Source organism: Bufo bufo, chromosome 9 (genome assembly GCF_905171765.1).
Source record: "Bufo bufo chromosome 9, aBufBuf1.1, whole genome shotgun sequence".
Classification (NCBI taxonomy): domain Eukaryota; kingdom Metazoa; phylum Chordata; class Amphibia; order Anura; family Bufonidae; genus Bufo; species Bufo bufo.
In genome coordinates this window covers 52,418,906-52,437,972 of record NC_053397.1, presented here as the reverse complement: position 1 = coordinate 52,437,972, position 19,067 = coordinate 52,418,906, and the positions used below count along the sequence as shown (strand labels likewise).

The 19,067-nt window shown below is 46.1% G+C and overlaps 1 protein-coding gene and 1 long non-coding RNA gene across 3 annotated transcripts in view; one reads left to right on the top strand and one right to left on the bottom strand.

Moving 5' to 3' along the window:
* FNBP1L (formin binding protein 1 like) overlaps nt 1-19,067 on the top strand; it is a 143,232-nt gene that overhangs the window by 29,158 nt on the left and 95,007 nt on the right. The window lies entirely within an intron of this gene.
* LOC120978507 lies at nt 10,232-15,377 on the bottom strand. The gene is made up of 3 exons (XR_005774103.1): nt 15,368-15,377; nt 13,730-13,733; nt 10,232-10,349 (listed from the first exon to the last, which is right to left on the bottom strand). It is a non-coding gene; the product is annotated as an uncharacterized LOC120978507 (long non-coding RNA).

Sequence of the window (19,067 nt, the reverse complement as noted above, 5' to 3'; positions counted from 1 at the left end):
CCTTTTACACACCTGATTGTCAAGCAGATTATATGGGACGAACGTTCATCCCCCATAATCTGCCTGATAATCGGGTGTGTAAAAGGCCCTTTAAGGGTGTATTAGACACCCCGATGCTGCAAGCGATTGTCGCCAGATAGCTAGCAGAGGAGACCGCTGCTATTACACAAGGCGATGTCCTCCACAACATGGGGAGGAGCGATCACTTATGCCATCGTTCGTCCCCAGGCAGGACAGCGGCGTGCCGGTGGCAGATCGTGATTACACAGCATGATCTGCCTTCAGCATGCTGAAGGATCTGAATTGTCCGATGAACGAGCAATCGGATGATCGCCAACGAATGTTGCTACGAGTGAATTTGGGTTTGCTGAAATTGTGTTAAACAGGACGTCAAGGACTTGTCTGCCACCATGAAGACTACCTAATCTTCAGTATTTCTAATTCTTATGATTGGCATCTTCCGTCGGGAGGCCACCATACACATTGGATGGTCCGCCGGTCCCTCCGGTGAGTTCAGCCCCCATTCATCAGTGGTGTATGGCCAGCTTTACTTGGTCGAGTTGGAGAAGCTCCTTGTTTCTTGGGCCATAAAGGATTATAAGCCTGTTAGTAAGGTAAAGGGTCGTACACCGCTATATTCGGTTAGTGACCTAACGTACAGGTGAAAGGTGCGCTCCAAAGCCTTTGTTTGCAGACGTAATAATAGTTAAAGAACAACTCGCTCATTGTCCAGAAATTCCCTGCTCGCCGGCCTCTCCGCTCCTCACCGGGGCTCTGCATGTCCCAGCGTATTAAAGCCTCCATTGTGGAGACGGACATGCATTCCTCCGCTTATTCTAACATTTTGCTTAGAGGGAATGTAAAACGATGTGCGGAGAAGTGGATGTTCTCTGCAGCCTGGAATTCCTATCACCTTAGCTCAGGCGTCCCTGGTGAGGTTACACATCCAGCTTGTATCAATGCCTTGGCAGGAACACGACCGTTTCATTCTCTAGAACATGTCATTTTTTAGTACTTCCAGCTGAACAGGAGGGGAGGGAGGAATATGCCTTTCACTTAATAGGAACAGTATGGCGCTTTAACTGCTTTCCCCCCAGACAATGCTTTTACTGTGGGAAGCAGCAGATCCTATGTCTGACGGACAGCGAATGCACTTCTTGTTGTACGCGGGGCGATACATCGGTCTTTAGTCACTCCGTAGCATTGTATATAACGCTGTATGTAGGCGTGACGGCGCTTATATCAATGGGATTCTTTTTTCTAGGTAACATTGAGTGCACTTTACTCATGATCATTATTGGCTTCCAAACCGTTCACCTGCACACAGCCGTCCATACCTACTCTGTTGTCAGACCAGTGACCTCACCGGCGGTCTCTCACCACGCCACTGTCATATGTGCCCCCACAGTGCACAGAAAACCGTATGACCGCGCAAAGTCTCTGGCTCCGTACGTGTGGTGCCTTCACATACAATGCCTCCATAAGATTGTGTCTTGATTTCTTTCTGATGGATTAAATATGGGGGGAAAAACTGTATTCTAAGTCACGGATTTCCCATAGAAAACAAGCGCTGCTTGTATGTTCTTTTTCCCCCCTTTACTATAGAGGTCTTGGATCAAACTTTTGGCATAGTTTAGGCCCTGAGCATAACCAGCCCTTTTCTGATCCCCTGGAGAGCCCAGCTAAAGGGGGTTCACATCTGTGTTTTGCTTTCCGTTTCTGAGATCCGGCAGAGGATCTCAAAACCGCAGGGAAACGCATCAGTTTGAATAATACAACCGGCTGCATCCGTTCGAAAATTAACATGCTGGATCCATCATCAAATACCATTGTAAGTCAATCGGTACCGGATCTGATTTTTTCCGTGTCCAAAAAAACCTGATCCGGCACTATTGACTTACATGTTTCCCACGCTGCTTGCAGCAATTTTGTGTCCGGCACGGAAACGCAACAAACTGGAACGGAATGCATTCTGGTGCGCTCCATTCTGGTTTGTTCAGTTTTGTCCCCATTGACGTTGTGCTCTGGTTTTGAGATCCTCTGCCGGATGTCAATACCAGAAAGGAAAACACAGATGTGAAAGTCGCTGTATATAGACAACCCATCCTCAGGATCCTTGTGAACAAGAGCTTGGAACGCATTGATGAATGGACTGTATCCCGGCCTTTTTTTTTTAATGGATTACTAATAAAGTATTGGTAATTTTAGGAAGCTTTGGGTTTTCCTCCCTACCAGTTTTCCACCATTAGCCAATAGTTTCCATTGCTTCAGCTGCAGATCCTGAAGTGATTAATGTGGAGTTGGTTTGGTGACCCAGAACTACACAGCGCCATCTATCGTGTAGTGGACAGAGCTTGTAACTGCAGCACTGTTTCCATTCACTCCATGAGAGCTGTTCTGCAGTAACCAGTTCTGTCCACTACACAACGGATGGCGCTGTTTAGTTCTGGAGCTAGTCGGGAACAGCTGATGTGCGGGTGTGTGGGGTGTCGGACCCTCGCCGATGAGATGTCGATGGCCTTTACCGAGGATAGGTCATCAGTGGTAAATTCCTGGGAAACCCCATTAATTGTTGTTCTGTAGACTTTCTGCTTCTTTTTGAACTATGTATTTGCAGGGAGCCATCGCTGGAATGTGTAGGAAATAAATAGCCCGGGTTACTTAATGGTGGTGGTTGGAGACGAGGTAGTTTACATTCTCCAGATACGATTGTGAGTCTATAATGTCAGTGTTGTCCTTGTGTAATGATTAACTAGTATGGCTATAAATCACCAGGGCTCCCAGCGCAGACGGGCTCCATATCCAGCAGCTGGCACGTTCCCCGAGCGCTGACATGTGACGCCTTTACTGTTACATACTTATTCAGCAGTACCAGTGAAACATATCGTACTGGTATGACTGGGTAAGTTGCATTGTGTGGATGCTTATGATTCCCTGGGGGTGATCACTACACGTACATAGCTGACAGTGCAGTATGATGTGTCAGTGATCGCTGTGACCGCCACATGGCAACGACAACATTGGCCATTGTCTCTACAGGCAGAAATCCCGGTGGGCTAGTGGCCGATGGCCAGCACTGCAGGTGATGACCTAGGCCAGCCTACACTAAATGGGGTCCTGTGTACTACTATAGGGCTGTATTTGTTACAATACGGCCCCATATCTCATCATAGGGCTGTCTACACAGTTATGGTACTGCTTGTCCCACTGTAGGACTGTGTTAGAACTGGACTCTACCTATCATTGTTAAAGGGGTTTTCCAACCTCTATAATGACCCCACCCCCACATGCCCGAGCCCCTCGTATACATTATACTTACCTGCTCCCTGGCACCTGCTTCGCTCCGGATCCCTGCATGGCCACCGCTGCATCTCGCGGGTGATGCTAGGAAGGATCGCCCCCATTGTGATCTGCTATTGGCTGCTCCTACCGTCGCCGAATGTTCTGATCCAAGCAATGGGGAGATGCAGCGGCGGCCATGCAGGGCTCCGTAGCGACGCAGGTGCCGGGAAGCAGATAAGTATAATGTATATGGGGAGCATTGGGGGGGGGGGGGGGGGTCATTATAGGGGTTGGATACCCCCCTTAAGGCCAGTTTTTGGCAGATCGCTAACAAGCCTTCGTAGTAACACTCGTTGACGATCATATTGCGGTGTTAGGGTACTTTCACACTTGCGGCAGAGGATTCCGGCAGGCAGTTCAGTTGACGGAACTGCCTGCCGGATCCAGCAATCCGGACGCAAACGGATGGCATTTGTCAGACGGATCCGGATGCAGATCCGTCTGACAAATGCATTGAAATACCGGATCCGTCTCTCCGGTGTCATCCGGAAAAAACAGATCCAGTATTTTTATTTTTTTAACAGATTTAAAGGTCTGCGCATGCGCGGACCGGAAGAACGGATCCGTAAATGCGGCAATTTTAATGCGGCACTAATACATTTCAATGGCAATTAATGCCAGATCCGGCAAGTGTTTAGGGTTTTTGGCTGGAGAGAAAACTGCAGCATGCTGGGGTATTTTCTCCGGCCAAAAAAGATGAGAAGAACTGAACTGATGCATCCTGGACGGATCGCTCTCCATTCAGAATGCATTAGGATAAAACTCTAGGACGGAACTCCATACCGGAAAAGAAATACGTCGGCGGCAGATTGTGCTGTCTAATTGCGGTCTGCTGCCGGCAAACCACTACACAGTGATGGCATAATGATCACTCCTCCCCATGTTGCGGAGGAGATGGCTGCATGTAATAGGAGCAGTCTGCTCCGCTAGCTAGCAGGTGATTGCCGAGGGGAACGCTCCCGACAATCGCTTTCTTAATCCGCCCGTGTAATACAGGCTTTAGTTTCCCCCATGGCAGTATAAGCGCCTACCAAAAAAAACCTACTCCAGCAGAGGTTTTCAACTACATTCACATGGGCCAGGCATAAAATTAGTAAATTTGCCAGGGGCAGCACGGCCATCACCCTCCCCCCATTCTGCCCAACTGTCGTAAACCAGCCGTGCGACTAAATATTTCCGCATGGCAGTTAAAAAAAGGGACTTTTGACTTTTTATTTGGCTAAAAAAAAAGTTGCGAATCCCTTAGTAAATATACCCCAAAGTGTGGATGACATTCAGCATTCGTTTTACTGGTATTTAATGTAATGTTAATGTAATTTTTCCATTCACATGTCTGGAAGGAAATCCGCAGAAACGCCATTATGTGTGGATGAGCCCTAAACCTCACAAATAACGTGCAGTATTGCATCAGCATACCACGTCCAAGTTTTCCACCAAAGGTGGCGGGAAATCCACACACAAATCCGCACAATTTTTGGGGTTTTGGTGGGGTGTTTGATGCGGGGTTTTCGCAGATCTCGCTGTTCCATTCAAAAAGATCCACACGGCAGGTCAATTTCCACACCTAAAAAAAAAAAAAAAAAACGCAAGAGATTTGTCTAATCTCATGTACTTTGCCGGTACTGTATTACACTGCGGTTCTTCCAAATGAAAATCCGCGCGGGAATAATGTAATAATGAGGACACGTGCGGTGTGATAGTCGCCGCAAGAAATGTGTGTTTGCTTTAGGCCAGAAAAGAAGTAAACTTTGCTCAGAGTACAAGGTAATGGAGATCTGAGGATAAATTGCAGCAAGCGCTGGTATTAGACCTCCGTGACCAGACAACCGTCCGCCAATGAACAGACTGCTAACGAAATCTACTGAAACCTGATCTACAACATTACGTTCCCACATCCATTTTCTCTAATTGACTTGTTGCTAGAAAACAGCTTGCCCCAGCATATGCTATTGTACAAGGCAGCGCACTGTGTTTTCTAGATACAACAATTTACTTTGTATTCCTAGCTTCCCCTTACAATTTTTAGCTGAAAATGCGTTAGGCTGCCCGTACATGTTCAGGTTTTCTGATGCAGTTCTTGAAGCCGAAACCATGTGTGGATCATAAAGAGAGTGAGTTTTCGGGGCCGCGAGCTTGCTGCGGTCGAGTACCTCGCGGTCAGTCTTATCTAACTGATGAAGAACGCACTGTATAGTTGGTCTGCATTGTTAATGACCGCCACGGCACCATCAATACCGCGTGGCCATTAACAATACAGACCCACTGAACAGTGCTGTCTTATTAGTTTACTTAGTACCAGCTTTGTTTTCCATGTGGAAATTGACCTATTGTGCAGATTTAGAATTCAGCGTGTTAAATATGTTTGCGGATTTCACCCTTTTCTAATAAAGGGTGAGATCTGCTGCAAAACCGCATCAAGTCCAAAAACTGCTGTTAGAAATTGCGTATTTTATTATTATAATTTTTTTTTGTGTGTGCACCGTTTGGATGCAAAAATCACATAGAAATCCATATGGGAATCATGAAATCTGCACCAAAACAGAAGAAACTGACCTAAATCTGCACTATTTATTGCGGTTTTACCCATTGAAGTCTGTGGAGATGACCGCTGTACAAAAGGTGCAGAATCACACAAACAATTTTGAAATCTGCACAACAAGTCGCTCTCCGCCAGGAATAATAAAGCAAAGTGTAGATGTACTACCTGGGGGGAGAAAAATGATGTTTTGTCCATGTGGCCGGGTCGCGGTGAAGGAGATCAATGAATTGGGACCTCGGTTATCTTGTTTGTGCTGCAAGCAGAAGTTAGAAAATTAACTAGTTACTAACCGGTCTGAAAGGAAGCGTATCATGAACAGGATGCAGTGTCGTCACCACGTGCCATCAAGTTATGCACGACTTCTGTCTGTGAAGACCAGTCACGTGGCTACTCTGCAGTAATGAATGAAAGTGTCAGAGGATTGGAAAAACCACATGTCGTTTAATGAGCGCGTTTCCTGTGCTCGTGGGTTATTTAATTATGGCCGTGTAGCAGAGTCTGGAGCCTCGGTCCTGTATCCATATGGAACAGTCAATTGCAATGAGAGAGATCAACGATAAATATCCAGGTTCTGTCATTTCGTCCCTTAAGATGCGGGGCTGAGGAGTCTGAGTCGGAGGCAATTTTGGGTACCCGGAGTCGGCAAAAAATACTCCGACTCCTACTAGATTTAAATTGGAATAAAAAAAAAAAGCAAGTTTCCATGTCCCAATTCACAAAAAGTTATAATTAATTACCGTATTTTTTGCCCTATAAGACGCACCTAGGTAGCATCTGTGGATGGCACTGTTATGGGGGCACTGTTAAGTGACCATGAAGAAGCATGCTTTTCACATGCTTCACTATATGGCACGCACCGCACAGTTAAGGAGCGGCAATACTTATACTTTCCATTGTGGTGTGTTGCGCTGTTACAGGGAACGCAACGCCCAAGGTTAACCTGGTCCTAGCCTCTCACTGATAACTGATTAAGTAAATATGTTTTTTGCAGGACTAGACACTTGTATAAGGGAATGGGTAGTCAATAGCTCAAGACTGAAGCTGTAAACCATTTGAAAAACTGCTGTCATTCAGCTAAGGCTATAAAAACTTGTAAACTCAGATTGTTAGCTTAAACTTTAAACCTGACTATGGGATTCTACTAGGGAAATCAGGTTTTACAATAAATGCTCCTTCCTGGATCCCCCCACTGCCCGATCTTCAGCAGAAGATCAGCACAAAGGAGAAGGCAGCAGCTTCCTAGCCAGTAGTTCTGTGGTAATGACATGTATGTTGCCTTTCTTTCCTTCAAGGAATGTATAAAATACATTCGCATATTAAATACAGAGGAGTCGGGGAGTCGGAAATGCCAAAAACTGAGGAGTCGGAGCATTTATCCACAGACTCCACAGCTCTGTTAAAATGGTCTACAACAGGGTTCCTCTACTCCAGTCCTCGGCCCACCTGCCGCTCATGTTTTCAGGATTTCCTCAGTATTGAACAGGTAACATAATTCGTCTCCGTGCGTCAGGACTTACCACGGGGATTCATTCTGTGAGATGTTCTCAAATCCTGACCGGAAGTTGAGGAGCTCTGGTCTACAGTATTCTTCTGCATGGTCTGCTGAGGTATTATTGGGGCTCTGCGGACAGCGCTTCTTATAGTGTAAGTATACATATGTGAGGCATTTGCATGGCCAGCTGTTCACTAATCTATACCTATTGGGGGGTCATTTACAAAGACTGGCTTTTTTCGCTGGTCTTGGTTCCCCTTGCACTGCTGGAGGATTCGCCCAATTTCTGATGAGGTGTGCACCTTGTCATAGATTAGGTGCAGCTCCAGCAGTTCATGTGCCTGCTTTCAAAACCACTGCAGCCCCTGACTGGGGTAGTTTTTTCTCCACTCAGGCCTCATGCACACGACCATTGTTTTGGTCCGCATCCGAGCCACAGTGTTTGGCAGCTCGGATGCAGACCCATTCACTTCAAGGGGGCCGCAAAAGATGCGGACAGCACTCCGTGTGCTTTCCCCATCCGTAGCTCCGTTCCGCAAAAATAAATATAACCTGTCCTGTTCTTGTCCGTTTTGTGGATAAGAATAGGCAGTTATATTAATGGCTGTCCATGCCGTTCCTCAAATTGTGGAACGCCCATGGACGCCAGCCATGTTTTGCAGATCCGCAATACACACAGGTTGTGTTTGAGGCCTTAATACAGTAAATTTGCTGAAGCTGAAGGCCCAGCCCAACCCCCATCACAACCCCGCCGTCGCAAGTGGCAAGGGAGGAGTAAAAATGCCCATGCGACAAAATATTGTTACAAAAAAAGGGGTCTTGTGACTATTTTCACTCCAAAAACTGGCATAAAACTGTTGGTAAATGACCCCTCAGACTATTTTGAGGCTGCCAGAATTTTCTGTTCTGTAGCGGTGAGCACCCCATGTATATGGCATTTGCTGTTCTGTAGCTGTGAGCACCCCATGTATATGGCATTTTCTGTTCTGTAGCTGTGAGCACCCCATGTATATGGCATTTGCTGTTCTGTAGCGGTGAGCACCCCATGTATCTGGCATTTGCTGTTCTGTAGCTGTGAGCACCCCACGTATATGGCATTTGCTGTTCTGTAGCTGTGAGCACCCCACGTATATGGCATTTGCTGTTCTGTAGCTGTGAGCACCCCACGTATATGGCATTTGCTGTTCTGTAGCTGTGAGCACCCCACGTATATGGCATTTGCTGTTCTGTAGCTGTGAGCACCCCACGTATATGGCATTTGCTGTTCTGTAGCTGTGAGCACCCCACGTATATGGCATTTGCTGTTCTGTAGCTGTGAGCACCCCACGTATATGGCATTTGCTGTTCTGTAGCTGTGAGCAGTCTGTAGAGTATGGTGCGCTGTGATTGAAGTATACCGCGGGCAGCATGGCGTGTGTGAATCTCAGCATACCAGAATCTCACTACTAGCTATTTTATGTTGTCTGACTTGTCTACTAGGTTATATTTTTCTGCAAGTCCTTTAGGTTTACAGCAGTAATCTGATTGTATGACTTGGTTAGCACCAAATAAAAAAAAAAAAAAAAAAAAAAAAAAAAAAGCAGCCCTCTATTTTTTTTCAACCATGTGCCTAAGGAAAAATAATTACGTGTGAGAGAATTATGTAAGCCGTTTGGCAAGTGTTGTCGGCTTTAAATCATTTATCTAGACACACCCAGCAGAACGGGGAGAAAATGTCAGTGCCTTGTGTCAGCAAGTGAAACCACCTGCCGAGTACTCCTCTGAATCAACAAAGGTGTAAGATTACCAAGTGCCACTCAGCAGCGCCCGTCCCACCTCCACCTGTCTCCGGGTGACCTTTCTTATGGTTTATCACCGTCCTATTGTTTTCTTCTGATGGCCCCTGAGGTTCTTAAAGGGATATTCCCATCTCGTGCAGCGGTTGCATGCAACTGACATTTTGCCAGAAAGGCAATTGCAAAGAAATAGGACTCGTTTTAGTTGTCATTATCCACCCCATCAGGCCGTATGCAGTATGGGTTGATCATGGTGACCGGTGCCCTTTAGGTCTCTGCTGGTACAACGATTTGCTCTGCTCACTTTGCCTTTTCCAGATTTCCTTTTTACCTTTGTTGTCAAGCTGGAAGCCGAAATCTCAAAAATGTGGCTTTGGAAAAAGCTGAAAATCTGATGATGCAAATTACGGGCTGTAGGCTGCTTAAAAATGTACTGTGATGGGCAGTGTGCCGCCATGGTCCTGCTACCCTAAACATGAATCCCAGCCATTTTATACAGTATCCCTTAAAGGACATCTGTTAGCAGATTTGTCCCTATGACACTGACCTGTTACATGTGCTCTTGGCAGCTGAAGGCATCTGTATTGGTCCCATGTTCATATGTGCCCGCATTACTGAGAAAAATGATGTTTTAATATATGCAAATGAGCCTCTAGGAGCAACGGGGGCGTTTCCGTTACACCTAGAGGCTTTGCTCTCTCTGCAACTGCTGCTCCCTTTGCACTGTGACAGGACAAGGCTGGGAAATCATCATAATGCCTGCCTGCCCCTGTTGATCACAGTGCAGAGGGCGCAGAGAATCTAGGTGTAATGGCAACGCCCCCGTTGCTCCTATAGACTCATTTGCATATGTTAACACTTCATTTTTCTCAGCAACGGGTGTGAACCTGGTCTTTGCTGAGGACACGTTGGCACAGTCCGCCATACTGATCTTACTGTGTCTGTTCACCATCTTGTGATGAAATTCCAAACTACGTGACATGATTTAGCCTCAAGCATCACAACCGTGGCAGCAAAGGAATTCCCATTCATATCATCATCGCCCGCGACACTGGGCCATAGTTTGTGCCGTAGCCTTAGAGCAGGCATGCTCAACCTGCGGCCCTCCAGCTGTTGCAAAACTACAACTCCCAGCATGTCCGAGCAGCCTACAGCTGTCAGCCTACAGCACGGCATTGTGGGAGTTGTAGTTTTACAACAGCTGGAGGGACGCAGGTGGAACATCCCTGCCTTAGAGGATATATTGTGAATCCATCCCTCTTCATTATGTTCCCAGGCTTCCTCGCTGTCTAAAATACTGCTAATTATAATAGGATCGTTAGGATGACAAATAATTATCAATGACAGCATCTTAAATGCCTCCCTGTCAGTCTATGGCTAATTATAATTGTACTGCGTTTCCTGTTCTGGGGCAGGTGTGGTCGATGGGCTGACAAGAAACGTTGACGTGTTTTTTTTTCTTTAGCCTTTTTCTAGAATTCTTCCATTTTGTAAGAGTGTTGTGATTGCTTGTTCAATTTCTGTTAAGGCTACATGCACACGAACGTCGTTTCCGTAGGATGCGGACCAATTCATTTCAATGGGTCTGCAAGAAATACGGACAGCACATCGTGTGCTGTCCGCATCAGTATGTCCGTTCCATAGCCCGCCAAAAAAATAAAAATAGAACATGTCCTATTCTCGTCCGTTTTAGGCATTGTTACAATGGATCCGCAATTATTATTTTTTTTTTTTTGCGGATCCGCAATTTTCGGACCACAAAACGCATACGGTCGTGTGCATGTATGGTTGTTGTAAATAAAGTTTCTTGTAATTACGGCGCTTCGAGAGGAAATCTGTGCTGTCTCCATGCAGTTGCATGGATGAATCGCGCGGGTGTGTAACTGGCTTGCTAGAGAGTTAATGACATGCCAAGTGTTATGTCATTAAAATTGCTATGAGGCTGGAGATGGCAGGGCCCTGGCGCTGCCAACGAGATCTAATGGGTGGAATCAAATCCATTTTTTTTTTTTTTTTTTTTTTTTTTTTTTTTTAACAAGAGCCTGGAGAAGGAACTCGTCTTGCTGCGGGCTGTTCTTGTGCCAACCTCCCTCTTGTTTCCAATAGACTTTTTGTCACAAATTATTTAATAAATTTCTTTTTTTTTATTTTATTAATTTTTTTTGCAATGTAAAAAACAAGCAAAGTCATATTATTTGATATTTGGAGACTGCTACTGATATAAAAGATAGGTTATTTTTTTTATTTTATTTTTTTAAGTTTGTGTCCTGTCAGGTTTGAATCCATTCTTGGTCACGATTTCTTAGGAGAGTCTAGTTGCCTGCATCCATTTCCAGATCGTTTCATAGGAACCTTCCAGGGGGTAAAGCTCTGTCCTGTTCGTATACTGCGCTGTGATGCCTGTACTGTAAGGCTGGCTGTACACATGAGATGCCTGTCCTCTGGGGCTGACTATTTTATTTATTTCTTCCAAACTTTTCATACAAATTCTTGCTCGGCCTGGTTGAGCGTGTAGAGGAGAGAAAGCTGCAGCAAAACTCCTGGCTGTAGCATATATTCCCCCCCCAAAAGGAAAAAAAAATAAACCAGGCACATTACATGGCTGCCCGATCCCACCTAAATCATGGCAGATATACATCTAACGTGTATGACCAGCTTTACTTTAAAGCAGCTATCCAGAATTGATGGCTTATTAATATTAGATTATGGGGGGGGGGGGGGGCGACTCTCGGGAATCTTGCAAATCGGCACTTTTAAGGGGCCCCTTTATCATTTTCGTCATGTACTACAGCTTCCTGCCACTTAAATAAATGAAACTGAGCTACAATACTTGACCTTAGCGACTAAAAGTATGCAGCCATGTCTGGACACGGCCCGCATTATTGAGCCACATTCCCTTTAAGCAGCTGATCAGGGGTGGTGCCAAAGCTTGGACCCAACCAAGCTAATGTTGGTGGCCTATCTTAAAGGGATTTTCCAATAAGAAATCGCTTTTTTACTTATGGCCTGTAGTCTGCCTCACCTATTGAAGGATTCATACGGTCCTGACGTGTCCCCAAGCCACTCAGTTGACCATGTCTGTGCCCGGACGCATTTGTGGGTTTGGGATTGCTGAATATCCAGTGTGAAATCACTAAACATGAGCGTTGGCCAACTGGAGTCCAAGGTATCGCGTATCGGGGAGCAGCACCTTCACATCGAAATGGAAGCGGACCTGCCCAGCCGAAGGGAAACAAGCCGTGCAAGGGTAGATGAGATTTCTTAAAATCCCATCTATTTTGCTGGTACTGTAAAAGGCACACAAATCTGTGTCTGCCCCGTGAGGACGAGCCCCACGTCAAGGAGCTTTGCCTCTTTCTCTACGGAACGGTCTGAGAATTTGTTTCCATGTTTCCTGCACATTGCAGACTGGGTTGAATTTCATGGCTTAAATTGTGTGAAAATGCGTTTGGAAATAGCTGCTCTCGTTGCCTCTGGCCGCCCGGCCTCTCCGACAGTCACGGCTTGCCCGAGGACTCCAGACACGTTGGGTGAATTCCTGCCACATTCCCTCCCACCTACCAAGAAATTGCCTTCTGATTTTCTCGAAAGGAGCAGTTCCAAACATTTTTATTTCATGCCTACACATTTTAGTTTTTGGCAGTTTTTTTTTCTTAGCTATTTTAATGACAGCCTGTGTTTTTATACAGTATGCAGACTCTGCTCCCTTCTGCGCTGGAGACTACTTTACTAGACTCCGATGCAGATTCCTTCAAAATTGCATGGAAAAAAAAAAGCAGCAGGATGCAGCAGTGTTTTTTCCGGTAGGATGACCGATGCCATGATAAAAGCCAAGGGCTCCTTTATAGGTCAGTGGGATCTATTTGGTTTTTGTCATTAGATTTGACGTTCCATTATAGTTATTTTTTAGTTTCTAGGATGGAAGTGGAAAAAGAAAATGCAAATGCAAGTTTGAACACTGTATTTATTACAGATCTGGTCTTGGCATGGACATTGTCCATCAGATTTCATATGTTCTATGCAGGATCTGGCTTCCTCCCACCATCTTGGTACATGTTAAAGGTTAATTACCTCCATATGAAACCAGCCCTTCTGTGTCCTGTGGCGAGGATGTTTAAGGGGTTATTATTGATGACCTGCCCTCAGGATAAGTCATCAATATCAGACCGGAGGAGGTCCGACACCCAGCACCCCCACGATCAGCTGTATGAAGAGAAGGCCGCGCTCTGTGCGAGTGCAGCCTTCCCTTCATTGTTTACCAGGTGTGATTACGCCGAAGCCGCCCCACTCACTTCAATGGGACAGCTCGTTCTTATACCATTCATTTCAATGGGACAGCTTCTCGTAGTTAGGGCTCTTTCACACTTGCGTTGTTCTGTTCCGGCATAGAGTTCCGTCGTCGGGGCTCTATGCCGGAAGAATCCTGATCAGGATTATCCCCATGCATTCTGAATGGAGAGAAATCCGTTCAGGATGTCTTCAGTTCCGGAACGGAACGTTTTTTGGCCGGAGAAAATACCGCAGCATGCTGCGCTTTTTGCTCTGGTCAAAAATCCTCAACACTTGCCGCAAGGCCGGAACCGGCCTTAAGCTAAACGTTGTTTCGGCGCATTACCGGATCCGACGTTTAGCTTTTTCTGAATGGTTACCATGGCTTCCAGGACACTAAAGTCCTGTTTGCCATGGTAAAGTGTAGTGGGGAGCGGTATACTTGCCGTCCGTGTGGCTTCCGGGGCGCTTCAGAGTGACGTCAGGGCTCCGCACGCGTCTGGATCACGTCATCCATGCGCATGGGGCGCCCTGACGTCATTCTGGAGCGCCCCGGGAGCCGCACGGACGGTAAGTATACTGCTCCCTCGCTCCCCACTACTACTATGGCAACCAGGACTTTAATAGCGTCCTGGGTGCCATAGTAATACTGAACGCATTTTGAAGACGGATCAGTCTTCAAATGCTTTCAGTTCACTTGCGGTGTTACGGATCCGGCGGGCACTTCCGGCAAATAGAGTACACGACGGATCCGGACAACGCAAGTGTGAAAGAGGCCTTACACCTGCTCACTGCTGCTGGTGCCTTCTCTTCAACCTGTGGGAGACCCCCACCGATCTGATATTGATGACATCTATAAAAATAACTTGGACAACCCCTTTAAGCAGCCATATTATGTTTTGCAACAGTTCTAAGACCTCTTCTTTTCGTATCCCTAACCCTCTTGGGGAGCAATACTCTCATTCCCCCCCATGACTCTCCATTCGCAATCCCAATTTTTAGGCACTAAGGATGTATTTACACTGCAGGACACAACCATGTACCGCCGGATTCCCATTGACTATAATGGAATCCGGCCAGTTTCCGGCATAAAGCCTGCTGAAATAGCGAACGCAACCTGTTTTGGACCAAAATTACACTCTGCTCCAGATTACTTGCCTCATTAGTATTTTCTCTTGGCGAAACACAATGTGATACTTTCACACTGGCGTGTTGGTTTCCGTTTGTGAGATCCGTTCAGGGCTCTCACTAGCGGTCCAAAACGGATCAGTTTTGCCCTAATGCATTCTGAATGGAAAAGGATCCGCTCAGAATGCATCAGTTCAGTCTCCATTCCGCTTTGGAGACGGACACCAAAACGCTGCTTGCAGTGTTTTCGTGTTCATCTGATGAAACTGGGCCAAACTGATCCGTCCTGGCACACAATGTAAGTCAATGGGGACCGATCCGTTTTCTATGACACAATCTGGCACGATAGAAAACGGATCCGTCCTCCATTGACTTTCAATGGTGTTCAAGACGGATCCGTCTTGGCTATGTTAAAGATAATGACGGATCCGCACAAAACGCGAGTGTTGAAAGTAGCCTAAAATAAGGTTTTCTTGCTTATTGCGTTTACAACCGCTGCAGACGTGTCATCTGTAGATCTAAAGTTATGTGCAAGTTCCATGATTAATCTTTTATTTTTATCTCGACCTCCTGTTCACCGTTGCTACCTGAGATATTTACAGGGTTTCGTGATGTCATCAATCAAGCTCATTTTGCTGTGTGCCCGGTATACAGACATGTCCTTGCTTGCAGCTGAAATATTTAGTATGTCACTGTAGTTTTCTGGAATGCAAATCTGAAAATCTTTTTCAGGTCTCGTGTGTGTGTGTGTGTGTATACTGAGAGTATTCATAGGCGTACCAAGGTCTTCTAGAGCACTGGTCTTCAACCTGTGGTATTCACGGCTTGCTGGGAGTTGTGGTTTAGCAACCAGTAGAAAACTGCAGGTGAGAGACCACTTCTCTAGAGAGTTACTGTCCTACAGACCTCGCTCTTCAGCTGATCACATTGATGGGTCAGTAGTGGCATTTCATAGCTGTAACACTGGGGAAAATGTAATGAATTACATGCTATTAACTTTCTGAGTTGGTGGTGAAACAAACCTAAAATCTTGGAAGTGTAAGGCCTCTTTCACACGGGCGTCGCGTGTGAGGGCTGGATAGGATGCGGGTGCGTCGCGGGAAAATGCACGATTTAATGCATTTTGCACGCTCGTGAGAAAAATTGGCATGTTTGGTACCCGAACCCGCACTTCTTCACAGAAGTTCGGGTTTGGGTTAGGTGTTGTGTAGATGTTATTATTTTCCCTTATAACATGGTTATAAGGGAAAATAATATCCTTAATACAGAATGCAAAGTAAATTAGGGATGCATGGAGGGGTTTAAAAAAAAGAAAAAAATTAAACTCCCCTTATCCACTTGTTCGTGCAGCCCCGCTTCTCTTCTGTGTTGTTCTTTGATGCCCAGGAGGAAAAGGACCTGTGACGGACCATGTGATGAGCGCAGTGACCTCACCAAAGGTCCTTTTCTCCCAGATCATCAAAGAAGAAGACAGAAGAGAAGCGGGGCTGTGCGAACAAGTGGATGAGGTGAGTTTATTTATTTATTTATTTATTTTAACCCCTCCATCACTATTTTACTAAGCATTCTGTATTAAGAATATTTTCCCTTATAACCATGTTATAAGGGAAAATAATACAGATCGGGTCCCCATCCCGATCGTCTCCTAGCAACCATGCGTGAAAATACTTGCTTGCGGATGCTTGCGATTTTCACTGAGCCCCATTCACTTCTATGGGGCCTGCGTTGTGTGAAAAACGCACAATATAGAGCATGCTGTGATTTTCGCGCAACGCACAAGTGATGCGTGAAAATCACAGCTCGTGTGCACAGCCCTATAGAAATGATTGGGTCTGGATTCAGTGTGGGTGCAATGCGTTCACCTCACGCATTGCACCCGCGCGGAAATCTCGCCCGTGTGAAAAAGGCCTAAGGGTACAGCTACACTGGTCGCACGACGTGTCGAAGCCAGCATAGCAGAGTAGCAGTGATCCCATAGAAATTAATGTGCCGTGTGCCCATCGTCACTTGAATGGGGTCCTCAATCTGCATCAACAGTCTGCACGGACAGAAAACCCACGGAAGCACTCCGTAGCACTTCTGATTCATGCCTCCGTTCCGCTATGCATCACATCTTCCAGATTGCGGGCCGCAATACGGACATGGACCTGCCACGGTCGTGTGCATGAGGCCATAAGCTTTATTTAAGCAGACAGTTAATGTGCCACATTATAATGCCCGGTCCTTATGTTTTCCTGTGAGATAAGCCGCCTCCACGGGTGTCTGGCAGCAGTGTTTTCCCCCTCTGCCCATTGAAAACACAACACTTGGCCAAGCCGAGCCTGTATAGGGATGTTGGTAGATGTAGTTGACAGAGCAAGCATTTGTCCAAGAGCCATTGAAGATGTATGGGCATCTTAAAGGGTTGCATGCTATGCTTAAAGGGGTTGTCTCACTTCAGCAAGTGGCATTTATCATGTAGAGAAAGTGAATACAAGGCGCTTACTAATGTATTGTTATTATACATATTGCTTCCTTTGCTGGCTGGATTCATTTTTCCATCACATTATACACTGCTTGTTTCCATGGTTACAGACCACCCTGCGATCCAGCATCGGTGGCCGTGCTTCCACAATATAGAAAAAAGAACCAGCCTATGTGCGCTCCCATGGTCCCGGCCACCAGAGAGGCTGACGCTTTTTCCTATAGTGTGCAAGCACGAGCACCGCTGAGGGATTTGAGGGTGGTTGTAACCATGGAATTGAGCAGTAAATAGTGCAATGGAAAAATGAATCCAGCCAGCAAAGGAGGCAATATGGACAATCACAATACATTAGGAAGTGCCTTGTATTCACTTTCTCCACATGATAAATGCCACTTGCTGAAGTGAGAGGACCCCTTTAATGTCTTTGCTAACATAAAACTGATGTCAGGTTCCCTTAGGGTACAACCACATGGCACAATCACGACCTGCTGCAGTCGGGTACCACCTGTTAAACTAATGAAGACCGCGCTGTTTAGTCAGTCTCCATTGTTAAAGGGCTTTTATAATGATGGTCTATCCTCAGGATAGGTCATCAATATCTGATCGAGATAAATATGAGAATAGGTCATAAATATATACTGACTGCACAACTCCTTTTAATAGTTCTGTGGTATTGAAGGTGCCACATGAGAATTAACAGTACAGTGTGGTCTTCATTAGCTTGATTATAACCCACTGCGGCCACGTCACAAGCGTGACAGGACTGCACTGCGTGGTCCTACCCTAAGAGTACTGCCACGCAGGTGAGTACCATGCAGCTGTACGAGCCTCAGTGGGACCCAATTAATTAGGATGGCATTGTTTGCTTCGTCTTCATTGTTAATGACCACGTGGTACCCGCAAAGCCTCATGGCCATTAATAGTGAGGGCCAATTATACAATGTGGTCCTAATTGTTTAATTTGGCTGTTTTTAAATGGGACGTTTTTTTTCAGGAGGTTGTTATTCCCCTTATCTAAAAAGTATTCCTTCCCGGCCAGACACGGCAGGCTGCGTTCACCAGATCCGACACTGCCGGATTCAACAGATCACCGCCGGATCCCTATGGACCGTAATGGGATCCGGCAGTGATCCATCCGCTTTCCAGCCATACATGCCCGCTTTCAGCCGGGCCAATACTGCTTATGAAAAGAGGAATGCTGCCACCCCATTGTCATGCAGTATATGTCCAGGAGGTATAAGAGAGGAACATTACAGCGCAGAGCTGTGGGAAAAGCTGCTGCAGAGTTATCTTACGGAGAATGCGCGTCCGTCAGGAGAGGAGGCCGGTCCTTTGTAATGAACCAGCATCATTTATTTTTGGTGGAAGCATTTATTTATTTTTGTGCAGCGCCACAAGACCAATGATGGATGGCTATGGTTTTTAATGAGTTCCCTGTAGTCCTCTAACGCCTGGAGTGATGGTGGCTGTGGTGGAGCCCGAGCACTGCTTATAATATGATAGTTATTTTTTACTTATTACAGTCCTGTCATTCTGATTCATACACCTTCTGTTAATCATGTGTATCCTCTTCAATAATCTGATTCATGCTGAATGTCATCTTAAAAATATCCCATGTTGTCTGCTGACAGGAGGCCGTGCCGCTGTGGGAGGCTGACGTCTGTCATTCCTCCTGTGTCAGCCAGCTTTAGGCGCTGCAGCCTATAGAGAGGCACCCAGCCGCTATGGGGTGACATTGGTACGTATTTGGGAGCGGTGCAGGGACGGTGGCTGCACGTCGAGGTCCTCCGTATGGATGCAACTGGTCAGAGCTTCTTCTGGATTAGCTTCGATGTCCACATACAGCTACAGTTAGTTTTAGAAATGGCTACTGATCGTTTCTATTTGGTTCTTCCAGTTTTTGAGCTGCTTTATCGATTACATTAGGAAACTGTCTGACAAGGCTGTCATGATGGGGCATGCAGTAGATGCCGTATAGAGAGAACACAGGCTTCAGGGAATTGCACCTGCAGAAAATTTAGAATTTTAAACTTTTCCAAAAGGGAAAGTTAGTGTCTG